The 13,528-nt window shown below is 34.5% G+C and overlaps 1 protein-coding gene across 2 annotated transcripts in view; it reads left to right on the forward strand.

Moving 5' to 3' along the window:
- Positions 1 to 576: 576 nt before the first annotated feature.
- The window catches only part of LOC126825092 (neurogenic locus Notch protein), a 48,844-nt gene continuing 35,892 nt past the window's right edge, over positions 577 to 13,528 (forward strand). For both annotated transcript variants that reach the window (XM_056101962.1, XM_056101963.1), the window contains exon 1: positions 577 to 770. The gene's annotated coding sequence lies outside the window, so the exon portion shown is untranslated. The remainder of the gene's footprint in view (positions 771 to 13,528) is intronic.

Raw genomic sequence — 13,528 nt, forward strand, 5'->3', positions numbered from 1 at the left:
CAATGATGTCTGATATATTATTAGAGGCTATTCGCTACTGACAAGATGTATGGCATGTTATTAGAGGTTATTCACTACTGACATAATGTCTAGTATGTTATTGGAGGTTACTCGCTATTGTCAAGATGTCTGGTATGTTATTAGAGGTTATTCACTATTGTCTAATTATCAAAGGTTATGGTCAAGGGATTGGCTGTCATTGGATATCCAGTAAATCCTGAGAGCATGCTTTAAGAATAATCCATATGTTCCCATTATATCCTTATGTATCTAACTGAAGTCCAATCCCCTTTCCAAATGAAACCTACAAAAATGTATATATTTGCAAACATACTGCTGATCGTGTACAGCGCTCCTTGTTCAAGTTTATCACAAGTAACGCCTTATCCGTCGTCTTGTCGATTTAATTACGCTAAAATAAATAAATCGACTCCTTCAAATTTTTTAGCTTCACTTCACCTGATGAAAACTAACAATCCCAGAATGCGCTTGTCTTTAATCCACCAATAGAATAACCCGTCTTATCAAATGATGGTGGAATCCTTTGCGCGTGGTTTTAATGGATTCCGGCTTAAAAGTGCGCAGGTCTATCATTTGTTTTACCTGCAGTGATTTAACGTGACTCCACCCATGTCATCTACTATATATACCTGTAACAACAGTATTTTATTTATCCGTTCACATAAACCAAAACAACTTTCGATTTTGATAGACGGATTCTCACTTTCTTTAGTACAGTAACATATACACCACGAGAATCATTTAATAAGGTAGGTCAATCAATTTTTCACAATATATTATTTATAATTTTGGTATCTCTCGGAAATTTGTACTTACAAATATTAGTCGGTCATTTCCACAGTTTTCTTATACAGAATCACCAGGTGCATTTTCATGTCAGTGTACACATTAATTTGTTTAAACAATGCACCGTTATAATATATCTAATGCCGTTAATATTTCAGTAACAGAAAGCGATATTAATGACATTTATTTGATGACGAAAGAATATATCATATTACTATGAGGCTTTAGAAAATCATTTGTATTAGCTTTCTTGCTATTTTTATTTCCAAATGATACTTTAAAAAGACAAAAAATAACACAATTTCTAAAATATTTAATGGTTATTTTGATTTTTTATTAGTATCAAATATATTTAATAACGCACCGTACGCTATTATCGTTGATTAGTATGTCTTTATAGACGCATAGTTATTTACCCTACTTTCAAATTTATATATAAAACAAATTTGAGAATACCGTTTGTGTAAACTTCAAAGTTTGTAAACTTTAAATATCTTCACTTGACCTTTTATCCACAAGTATTTTTGCTATTTTATATATGTGTTCTAATCGTTGACGAAAAGGTTGTCTTCCTCACTCTTATGATGATATAAATATGGTTTGATATTATGGTTGTATGCGAAAATTACCTAGTTTGTATCGTATTTAGCTACTTTCGTTGACGTAAAGTGTGTTACGGATTACTAAGTTTGATAGTAAACCTCTTGAATATTTCTATTTGAACTAAAATATCTATGGCAGTCTTTTTCAACTTGAACGACTGATGAAAAGGATTGCTCGCACTTAGTATGTATAGTATGTATGTGTGGCATATAATGTTCGTAATCTAATAAATTGTATTAGATCCGTTAATATAGAAACATTTTAACAGTGAAACCAGGCTTGTTCCGCAAATCTGATCATTATTGGAGTTCCTGCAAGCGACCCTTGAAACAGATCATTGCAGATCTCATGAAATCTTAATTGTTCGGGTGATAATCCTTCACAAAAACTAAGAGAATATGAAAGTATTTGTTTCGACAAAAGAATACTTTCTAAAATAACGTTTGTCTTTATTTAAGCAAGAACTGTGAAGTTAGTTCTCCTAATCAGCAAATATTCAGCAAACGTGGCCAGTAATCTGGTCGTACTTGTTCTATACACACTAATACAAATCTTAAGTCTAACAAGACTTATAAATGTTGTTAAAGGCTGCGTTTTGTCTAATATTTGTACTGGTTTTAAAAACAAAACTTGACATTTTCCTTTTCCCATTTCTCAGCTTCTATCATGTAATGTGTAGTTCATCTGTATGTAATCGGGTGTCTATATACATGTAATGGCTTTATAACTATTTAAGAAAACGTCCACCATGAATATCGAGAGAACAGATCAACTTTTATTTCTGTGTCCAAAAGATATAGCACTGTAAAAACTATTTCGATAAAGTTATCATCTAAATGTTGACTTAAAGCGTTTTGTCGGATATTGCCTCGCCGTCCAGTAATTCTTGATTCCGATTTGTTTAACTACCAGCATTCACTTTCTGAAAGCCCAATCAGAACAAACTGGGTGTTCCTTCGAAAATAAGATATGGCAACGTGAAAAGTTTTTTATCTGCATTTACAAATGTCACCAACAATCATGTTTAGATCAAATTAACGAAAAGATTTTAATTTATGTGGCGTATTTCCACTTCATTTGCAGTAATATGCGTTCTCATAAAAATCACCATGGTAATGCTCCTTCAATTTATACGCATGGTATATCAAAATTTCTGAATCAAGAATGATTAGTTTTCGCCATGAAATTGATTGTATATTCCTGTCAACTCAAACTATCATTTTATTAAATGAATTCCGTTAATGTGGTCATATTGGTCCAACCGCAGACAACCGTAATCTCTCTAGGTTCTTGGCTGGTTTCCGCACTATTTTTTCTGAAACACGTTACCTTAGTATTGTGGTAAAGGTAGTCAACGTCAATCTGAGTTAATTTGGCCAAGTTATTGCTCCTGACTGATAGTTGATCAACATATATTACCGAAAATAGTTCAATTGGGTTTTTTTTTGTTTTTTTCGCCTCCTAGGTGATTATTGTCTCGAAAGAATCACCATATAACCCGGTTGGTGCTGACGTGCCATAAAACCATATTCCATTCATTCATTCCTAAGTGATTATAGATCAAAGTGCATTACAATGCTCGTGAGCCTTCTCTTGGGTTAAGTATCTTTGGGATTTTCACACTGTGTTCAAAATGGTATAGATGATCCATTTTAATTTTGAACCTTTTTGGCTTAAAGATTTCTAAGGTTAAATTGCCCTGTCTGATATTTGTGCTGGGGTAAGTTTAATATACATAAGCAGTTCTTTTAATTTTAGACAATAACTGCGAATAATGAATATTAAAGTAAAGAGCTCTGCATTGCTCATTCCTTGGTAATTGGTATGATTTTAATAAATTACAAGGACTAGTAAATATTTAAGTAAAACTGATGACAAATATAGGGGAAAATATTTTAAAAAATAACGTTTTCGATCCGGTTATGGCTCCCGGTGCCAAAAACCGTGTTTCGCCCTGTTAAACATGCGTGATCTTGCCAGGCAAACTACCTTTATGTTCATTACCGTAACTAACAAAAAGAAGAATATATAAGCTTATATTGAATTTACAATTTTTAAGGGACTTCTGAGATGAGAATCCTTCCTGTTTCAGTCTCTTTTTTTAACGTAAATTATCCATTTTTTTTTGTTCCCATTTACCATCTTCATTATTCCGGTTGGTGAAACTGGGACATTAAACCATGTCTGTATCGCCCGCAGTGTTTGGTCATTGCAACAGTTCTTGTTGACTCCAGGGTGTGAAGTGTGGTAAATTAGTTAAATGACCTGGGATCACCACACACAGTAGCTTCAGAAACAAGAAGGTGACATGTCATCGTTTCTCATTCTGTTTCACTCTTCATGTATGTTTAGTATTATTTAGAGGGTGATTATTTACATGTGGTAATAGACGCATTATCTCCATGTAGAAACGTGATCACAAATAAACCACATCTTAGTGTCAATGTGCTGTAGCATAAAATATTGTGGTAAATCAGTAATTGCATTTATAGGACAAAACACTACTTAGAAACGATCAAGATTTTGGTGAATTTCATCCCTAGACAAAAAAACTTATTCAGTAATTTAACAGCTACAAAAAAAAAAAAAATAAGATAAAATAAAATAAAATAAAATGAATTAGGTTTTTAACCTAAGAATCAAAACATTTAATTTCATTTGCTTCTATTTATTAGAAATCTCACTGAATATGTTAGAATGCAAATTAAAATGTAATATTGTCTAATATTTTGCCTTGTCTTTTATTTATCATTATTATAGACTCTATATCCAAATTAAGAAAATTTGAACGTATAATACACATATTGGCCAAAACTGATGTGGTTTATGATAAGGAAACAAATATCAATCCCTTCACACTGGCTGTGCATTGTCTGTCCGATTGAAGCCAACCTTTTGTTATCTGTTGACCGCTGTTGACACTGCATTGGCCGAGAAAGTTCATCTGGATTTTCCGACGTGGTTTCCCCTTGTCAGTGGTGCAGAACGGAGGGCCTGACAAGGACAGCTGTCTAGTACTTCGGATGAGACAAAAAAACCGAGGTCCCGTGTATACATTGGAAAGCACGTAAAAGATCCCTTGGCAGTTGGAATGTGATATAAGAGTAGGCGATAGTGCCGCTGCCAGGGCAAACTTTCCCTCGTAGCACACTGTATGGCGTATGCCCGTCTTCATTAGCCCAGAATAGGAGCATAACAGTAGGACGTTAAACCCCATTTCATTTCATTTCATTTCCGCCGTTGACAGTCCAAAAATCATAGACATCAATAACATTTAAATTATATATAACAAAGATATAACAAAGTGTCTTTTACTTCATAGACAATTTTAGACTAATTTTCCATGGTTCATTACATGAAAGTGATGGGATATATAAAATTTCATACGTCTTGTTCCTTTTGGAAATGAAAAAAACTTTAAGAGTTTTACTATGATCCAATCAGTCTAGCTGTACCGTAGAGTGTTAAAATCATTCCAATTTCACTAAACCTACAACCGGCTTCATAAGTATTCACCCCACCTCCCCAAAATGACACCCCTTTAAAGTTATATTTACTCTGGGAAATGTAGTGGAAAAAAGGCGTCATCGGATCATTAATCTGTAAATACTGAAGTAATTTTGTTTAATATAAGAACAAGAAGAAAGCAGCATAATATCGTTGCATTCCTAATGCAAAAAGGAGTAAACATGTCTTTGTGCTTGCTAGTGTTTAATTAGTATGCATAAAAGGGTCTATTAACTAATTACATAATATACAGGAGCTTAAGTAGTGTTTTAAGTTCATTCAACAGTAAAATAAATAAGACTTGGCTATAAGTACACCCCCTGTATAAACTCTTCATGGCACCATTTTAAATACCCTCTTACATAGGTGTATATACTTGCACAGTGCTTTCAAGTTATGCAAGCACCCATTGACAATGTACATAGTTAAACAAAGGTACCACAACAACCCAACCCTGCACAAAATTAATTCCGATTGTAAATTAAACTCATTACATAGAACCATTGTGTAATTTCGTCCTGATTAATCTATTGTTGTATTGTGGAATTTTATTTTTTATGGGAATAATGTTCTCAGATGTATTGATGTAAGGGAAGAACAAAGCAAATGAATGACACAATACATTCTGATTATCATTATCTGTTTAATACCAACAATAGAAATAAAAGACAAATTCCATTTGCAGCATCTTAGTCAAAGGTACATTAAACAGAAAGATGTTTACTTGTGATCAATGTCATTATCATCTTATGAAAAAAAGTTTGCTTGTAGAATAATGACTTTATCTAAATAATCTTTTAATCTTGTTTTATTTGATTACTGAATTGTTTGTCTCATTTAAAACTTTTTTTGACTATTGTTAATATTTTGTTACACTTTAATACTACAGCGTGAACCAATATCCTTACTTGGGGTCTTAAAAGTCTTTAGGAAAAGATAAACAGCAGACAAATTTTAAGGAACATCGGGTGTGTGACTTTGCTTGATATCAAAGATTGCGCTTAATGTGCCGTGCTTGATATTTTGCGGACTACAAAACGTATTGGAAAACGTATTAGCAATTCTTAAGACACGCATAACACATTTAATCTTTCTATAGAAAAAATGACAATATGCGTCATATGTTCAAGGTCCTTGAATCAAAGAATACTTATACAATTACCAGAGTAGGCAATAGAAAGTTGTGAAAATAATAAAAATATCATGCGACATGAATGTAAATTTGACTTGAGCGAAAAGTGTTGAATACAGTGGTAATAGTCAAAGGATTTAAAAGCATATTAACATGCATATCCGCTCATTTCAAGGGTTTGGGAATATTTATTTTGGTCAAATTTGGCTATCTTAGTCAATAATGCAAAAAAATAAAAAATATTTCACATTGCATTGATGTATTTTTGAAAGCCAGAGAATCCACTTAAAGTAATTGTAACATGTGAATCTTATATCTCATTAGACGAGGGATTCCGTCTATCAAGTAGTCTCGTCCCACCTGTTAAACTAACCAACGTCACAGAAAACAGTGATTGGAAGTTGCTGTGCTTGTTGACTTTAGTTACAGGTATTGTCATGTTCAAATATACGTTCTCTTTAATAAAATACATCCAATAGTTATCAACTGGTACTTTACTCTTGCCTAAATCCACTTGACCCCGGCGACCTTTCATCACCTACTTTCAAGATTCTCGTCAACATCACGCATTTGAATATAACTTAATAATTACTTTCTAAAGTCATGTTGCCCTAATCTACTAATGATTACACAGAGAGAGAGAGAGAGAGAGAGAGAGAGAGAGAGGGAGGTGGGGTTTAAAGTTCACTCGACCCAAACTAAGTCATTTCGGGACTAACATATGGTTGAATTTTATTTCAATAATTCGTTTGCGCGTAGGGGTAGGGGTCTTTAGCAGTGGGAGGAAACCGGAGGGCTCTACTCCTTGTCACATACAACCGGGGAACCGAAACCACGCCAGTTGACTCAATGACAGACCTTACGATACAGTGCGCACGTACTCACCCCCCCCCTCCAACTAATGATTACAATCAACGTGCTTTTGGAAACATTTTTGTAGAAAGGTTCTATATCCATATACTTAATGCAAGTTTCGAAATGCAAGTTTAACATTCGCTTAACACAGTCCAGATAATTTCGGTACTAAAACATGGTACATTGTTATGTAAATAATACGCAGACCACCAGCAGACCAAAACCAAGTGAGTGAGGCGCTGGCCCACTAAATAGAAGTTCACGAGTTTGATCCACGGGGTTAAGAAGTTCCTCTGGGTTTTCAAGCGTGATTGCCCTATAACATTGGTATAGTAGAACCTAGCCAAGACACGTGTACCTTGGCAGTTCGAATTAAAGAGTAGGCGATCTCACAGTACGCTGCATGGGGTATCCCCCATCTTCATTAACCCGGTTAGTGCACAAACGTTGGGTGTTGAACCCTGTTCCATTTCATCTCTTTTATAATAGATATCATTTCACAAATGGTGACATACTTAATCATTAGAAACAATTTTTATACCCCACACTTTGTTTGCGCGTATATAGTTATTACTCAGTCCGTCCGTCGGTGAACCCGTCAACAATTAGCTTATGAACGCGATACAGGTTAAAGTTTTTAACGGATCTTTTTCTAATTTGGTGTGACGCATTAGAGTCATCAGAGGACAAACCCTATCCATATTCAGCGTTGCATGACCTTATCTTGGAGTTATCCCCACTTTGCTGAAACTCTTGTGAACATGATAGGCGCTACAAATTTTAACAGATTTGTTTCGAATTGGTGTGAAGCAGCGAGGTTATAAGAGGACAAACATATCAATATTCAACAGTCCACAACCAGATTTACGCCCTCTTTTCTGAAAACCTCGTGAACCTCATATTATAGGCTACAGTCTGTAATAGATTTGTTTCTTATATGGCATGGAACATTAGGTAATAAGAGCACAAATCCTAGAAATATTCATCGTTCCGCGACCTTCTGTTCTGGAGTTACTTGCGGTTTTGACAACCCTGTGAACACAATAAAGGCATTTGGTCAACATTCAAGTTGTCCTTACAGATAAGATGCTGTCAAGACGTAGCTGCTATGCAGGCGTATTTCCACGCTTTCCTTGGCTGTCATGTTTTAAAACTTTATCTGTGGGGTTTTTTGGGGGGTAAAAACTTCGAAATCCTTCACGATTTATCTGAAACGGGTTTAATTATCACCTTGGTATCAATAACACAACTGTGTCATGTTACCTTGCCATTGCTATCATAAATAAACAAAGGTGAGTAGTGTTCTTTCCTAGAATCCTGTTTACTGTTTTCTCGGTTGATTTAATTAAAATACTCATCCCTACCAATCAACTAGTAGAGAATGACATCATAGTTCACCTGTTCGTATAAAACTTTCTTTAATTAGGAATTGATATACCCGTGTTTTCTTTCCGCGATTTATAGTCTACGAACATTGAGTCCGTTAAAGCCAGGCGAAGATGGGTAAATAGTATTTTACTTTTCTGGCAAGTTTTAATAACATCTGTAGAACAGTTGGGTAAGGGTGGGGGTGGGGCACCTCAGTGGTTGGATTGCAGAAATTTAACGTCTGCTTTCACGGTAGTGATATCGAAGACACGGTTGGTTTAGAGTCTGCCTTCTCCATTAAACTAAGTTTTTCAGATAACATCACCAGAGAAAGTGCAAAATTGTACGACAAGAAATTCCGGCATTTTGCAGACTGTCTAAATTCTGTAGGGAACATCACGCCATTAATCTGTAGTAGAAGAACACATGAAGACATTATATTTGTGAACCCTTTTTAACAAAACTATTATTCGTATTCACGAAGCATCCTTTTAAGCAATATAAGTAAGTGAAGGTCTGGTATGAAATGTGTCAATTATTAACATCTTCGTTAATTGACTAATACTTTTGTAATTTATGACACTACAGCTAACTTATTTTTGTTGTAAAAGTATCCGAAAAAAGATGGATTATCGTAGAATCCTTTAAAAAAGGCTTGGTTTCTTAATTAATATGACATCATCGTCAACACTGTTTCGTAACTCACCAGTCGGCAAACATCAAGGAGATGATGACCTTTAGAGAAAACTTTCTCTTCCGCCTTATTTACTTACCTACGAATAATAAAATTAGATGAAGAATTCAAAATATCTTTGACTTGCTAATCTAAAAATAAACCGCAATTTTCTATGCCCATAAATGATATAGTGTATTAACCAATATCTACAGATAAAACACAAGATAATGCAGGACAGCTGCACTGCAAAATTTAGATAGAAACTCAGATGGAAACACAACACAATTAGATATATATTCTTACAAAAGATTACATGTAACAGACGGATAAGAAAAATAACAGCCAGATTATATTTATCTATTCCGTATTTCACGATAATGTCTGTTAATAAGGCGTAATCTAATTCTGGTATGTCTCAAATATTACCTTTCAATCAATTAATCTGTTTGAATTAGAACTAACACACAGTTTAAGCGGATCATTACGATATTGTTCTAATGTTGAAAGGCATTAAAAGTCCTTTGTCAAAACTGAGATTTGAACGTACCCTATAACCCATTTCCTTCCGTACAATATGACTCAAACGTGAGATAATTATGTTTTAGAATCCTTTGTAAAACATACCGTACGAGCATGTAAAGAACTTGTGACTTAAAAATGTTTCAGTTAAGCGAGTAACAACGTGGATAGAAGATTAAGAACGGGGCTGAGTTTAAGTTGGAATTATAGCATTTGCTTAAATTATCTATAGAAAACAAAGACTCGTGCTCTGGTTACTTATAAAAACCATTGCATTTTTAAATGTTAGGTTGTTTTTTTAAACCTCAATAATGTACATCCAATTAGTTTGTAATATAATTTTTTTTTTCTTTTAACAATACTTCATGGAATAAAGCGGTCGTGCTTTTCTTAAAATTTGCCGTGGGTGGTGGGGGGGGGGGCACAGAACACAATATTTATACTTCGGGGTGGATTTTGAACTACGTGGAACATGGTACTTAGTAGATTTGAGGCATATCTGGGTCTCCGTATATGTTTGGCACTGGTTCAGCTGGATTAGTACGTATTCAAGGTGCTCAGGGCAACGAGTCTATAAAGATGTTCTAAAAAAACGCACTAGATTTTGATTGCATGCGATATGTATCACACTATATGTAATTCTGTATAAAATTCATGAAATTCTAAACAAAAAAAAAGAAAAAAAAAGAGTGAACTAACGAAAGCTTCAAATAATGTCCGCCCACAGTTTTAAACCAACACTGCGTTTAAACTAGGAGGAATTTTCCAGATTTAAATGAATACCTTGTGAAGACACTTTGATCTACAATTTATTTTTAAAGCATAGATAGAATTCAACAATTATTATCGACTTATTGTCCTTTATTAAGAAAATTGTATTGAAATGATTATTTGAATATACCCAGTTGACTCTAGTGGGCGTTTCCACCATTGTTATCTCGTTAGGCATAACTATGTTAATTGGGTCAAATAATTACAACACTTTGTTTATTCAATATTTTTTTTTCTTTTAAACAATCATGATAATCAAACATTACATTGGATTCAATTTTTTTCATTAACAAATATTTTACTTCCCGAATGATTTGCAATTTTAACATTTAAATTTTAATGCTGAGTTAATCTGTATTCAAATTGTTACAAACTGTATAATTTATTCAATGTTATAATCATTCGCGTGTCACCGGAATATATCAAATTAATGTGAAGTACTCCAGTAGATACAAACCGGTTCGTCTTGAGACTGGCATACTAGCAGTAAGAGAGCATTGTGGTTGTATTTTATAATTTAAACAAGCTTTCTGGTTGCTCAGTCTGAAAAAAATACCGGATGTCGCACACTAGGCTGCGTACGCTTACTTTTTCTTGAGAATCCGATACCACTTTTCCTTATATAGAAAATTTACACAGTCAAAAACTATTTGTGTCTGGTAAATTAAGATCGATTTCATGAAATTGATTAGCAGATCCAATTAAATATAGTGCTTTAGTATACGTCACATAATGTAAATTTCAGATAGTATTGCATGCGGCAAACATTTCGAGATTTTGAAAAGTAATTATTCTGCTTCCATTCAATAAAATCGAAAATGTTTATTTAGTTTTTGTGTGTATGATAGATATTAAAGGAATTCGAACAGAATTACAAAATTGTATACTAATTTTTGAATATGTCGGCTATTCAGGGCAGATATATATTCTTGAAGTAGGTAGTTCTTCTTGTGCAGTATGAATAAATTATATGTGGATTATGTTAATTGAGGAAACCCCAACGACTAAACAAATCTGGGTTAGACTTTTGCGGATGAATTCCTAATCCTGAGAATAGTCAAAATTATTCTTTGTCCAATTTAAAAAAAAATATCCTTTGTTATCCTGGAATAAATTATATAAAATGTAATCCAAACTGTGTTAAAGAACGTGTTTACATATTATAATTAGAGGAAATGACAAATGTTTGCACGTATTTTATGTTTGAGTTCGTTTTATGAACGGAGAATTTTTATTTTTTAAATACTGATTATGATTATGATAAGATTACGTTTGTTGAATTTTGTATTATTCTTTAATACTCTTCTTGCACACACCTCATTTTCATGAATTAATTAGTGGCTTGATAAACTTTAAATCTATATATTTAATGCTTTGTGTGGGTAAATTCGCCCAAACAAGAATTCCATTGTCTAGGTGCAAAAAGTAAGTGGATCAGCGATTTTATTGAAATGTTCCCAGATTAATTCACTTCAATCGCCAAACACTTGGGGGGGGGGGGCTGTTTATGAAAATCCAGAGTTACCCTGACTCTAGCCCTTAAATGAATGAGTCATGGTGACTCATTGAGTGGTATTGGCTTACTCCCCCAATGCGTCCCGGGTTTCTCAGAATTTTCTAGCCTGGTTCCCCGTGTCAGTGGTGCAGAACGGGGGGGTCTGGTAAAGGAAAGGCGTCTTTAGTCGTAACAAAATGGCTAAGTTTAAGTAACAAACAACTTCCTTGTCAATACAATATTGAAGTGCCGAATCGTGATAATTAAATACTTCAAATATTATCATATTGTATTTATCTTGCGTTTGAACAATGTCGCTAGCCTCCCTTGAAACATTCATCCCTTGAAACATTCAAGCATCATTATGTCATATTAATGCAGCTGGTCAAAACAAGCTACACTTCAAGGTCGGTTGGGGTTGGTTACGAAGCGGTTTATGTGTTTCCACATTTCCCGAAAGAAATGAGTCTCTCACACATGAAGAGCTCTCTTGGCTTTAAAAGAATACTATTTACTATCACATAACGCCTTTTTTGAGGACAAAAGTTGAAATGAAAGAAATTCCTGAACTAGAAATTTGAATATCCGAATAAATGAAATTAAGAGTTTTCAAGCATTGGGTGTAAATCTAAAAGTTCTTTTCAAATTTATTAAAGCGTCCACATAATTTCTCATTAATTTCTAATTGTCAAAAATTTCGCAAGTGGTCTTTTCGGGGCGATCTAAATGATAGAGTACGATATGAAATAAAATGTAAACATTTCTTGAATGGTTGATCTAAGTTTCATTTTGTATACCAAGGGAGGCAGGAATGAATGAATGAATTGGGGTTTAACGGGGTTATTTTTTTGCCCCAACCGGGATAATGAAGACGGTGCTGATCATGTCATTCAACCTAACTGCTTTTAGATTGTTAAAATATTATTGAAAAAATTATATTAATGATTGGTACTATTCCGATTCAGAGGATGTAAAGCTTTTCATTTTAAGTTAATAGAATCAATGTGCTTGAAATTGGGTTTAACGTCCAACTGTTCTCCCCCGACTGGGCTAATGAAGACGGGCATACGTCATACAGTGTGTGCTATGAGGGAAATTCTGCCTGGACAACGGCGCTGCGGCCTAGTCTTATATCGAATTACAATTGTCAAGGGTCTTTTACATGCACGCCACTAACATCACTAACGAAGGGGGTGGGGGGCACGCCGGAAAGTCCCGATGAACTTTCTCTGCCATAGCAGGGATCGAACATGGGACCTCCAGGTTAGTGAGCCAAAGGAGATTAGAGGGTTTACACCCCTCCCCCCTCTCTCTCACCCTCTCTCTCTCTCTCTCTCTCTCTCAAAAGTCAATGCAAACAAAAATGCATGTTAGTATGTTTTTATTCAGTATAAATAAACAATACGCCTTTTGCAGAAAAGGCAGGGGAACTTAAATGTTTTATTCACGATCAAATGGATTTAACTTTTGTTAATCAATGAACAATCTAAATCGAGCTTTCTTTGAAACTGTCGTCACCAATGGCGTTTACCACCATTTAACTTTCAAACTGTATCCAAAGCAAGGTAAACCTGTGGGTTTTATGTACATCACGGACTCACAAAACGACAACTAGATGCCCCGACGATACGATAAAAGAAATCTGACCTGACTCGCACCATGCACGAGCCACGCGCAGTACGCCCTCTAGGTAAATGTGGAGAGTAGTCCTTTAAAGTAACACCGTATTTTATTTACAAATTCAGACGACGTGTTGATTCTCGTTAATCTGTAAAAGAAGCGACGACAATAAGAT

This window comes from Patella vulgata, chromosome 6, assembly GCF_932274485.2.
Source record: "Patella vulgata chromosome 6, xgPatVulg1.2, whole genome shotgun sequence".
Taxonomy (NCBI): Eukaryota; Metazoa; Mollusca; class Gastropoda; family Patellidae; genus Patella; species Patella vulgata.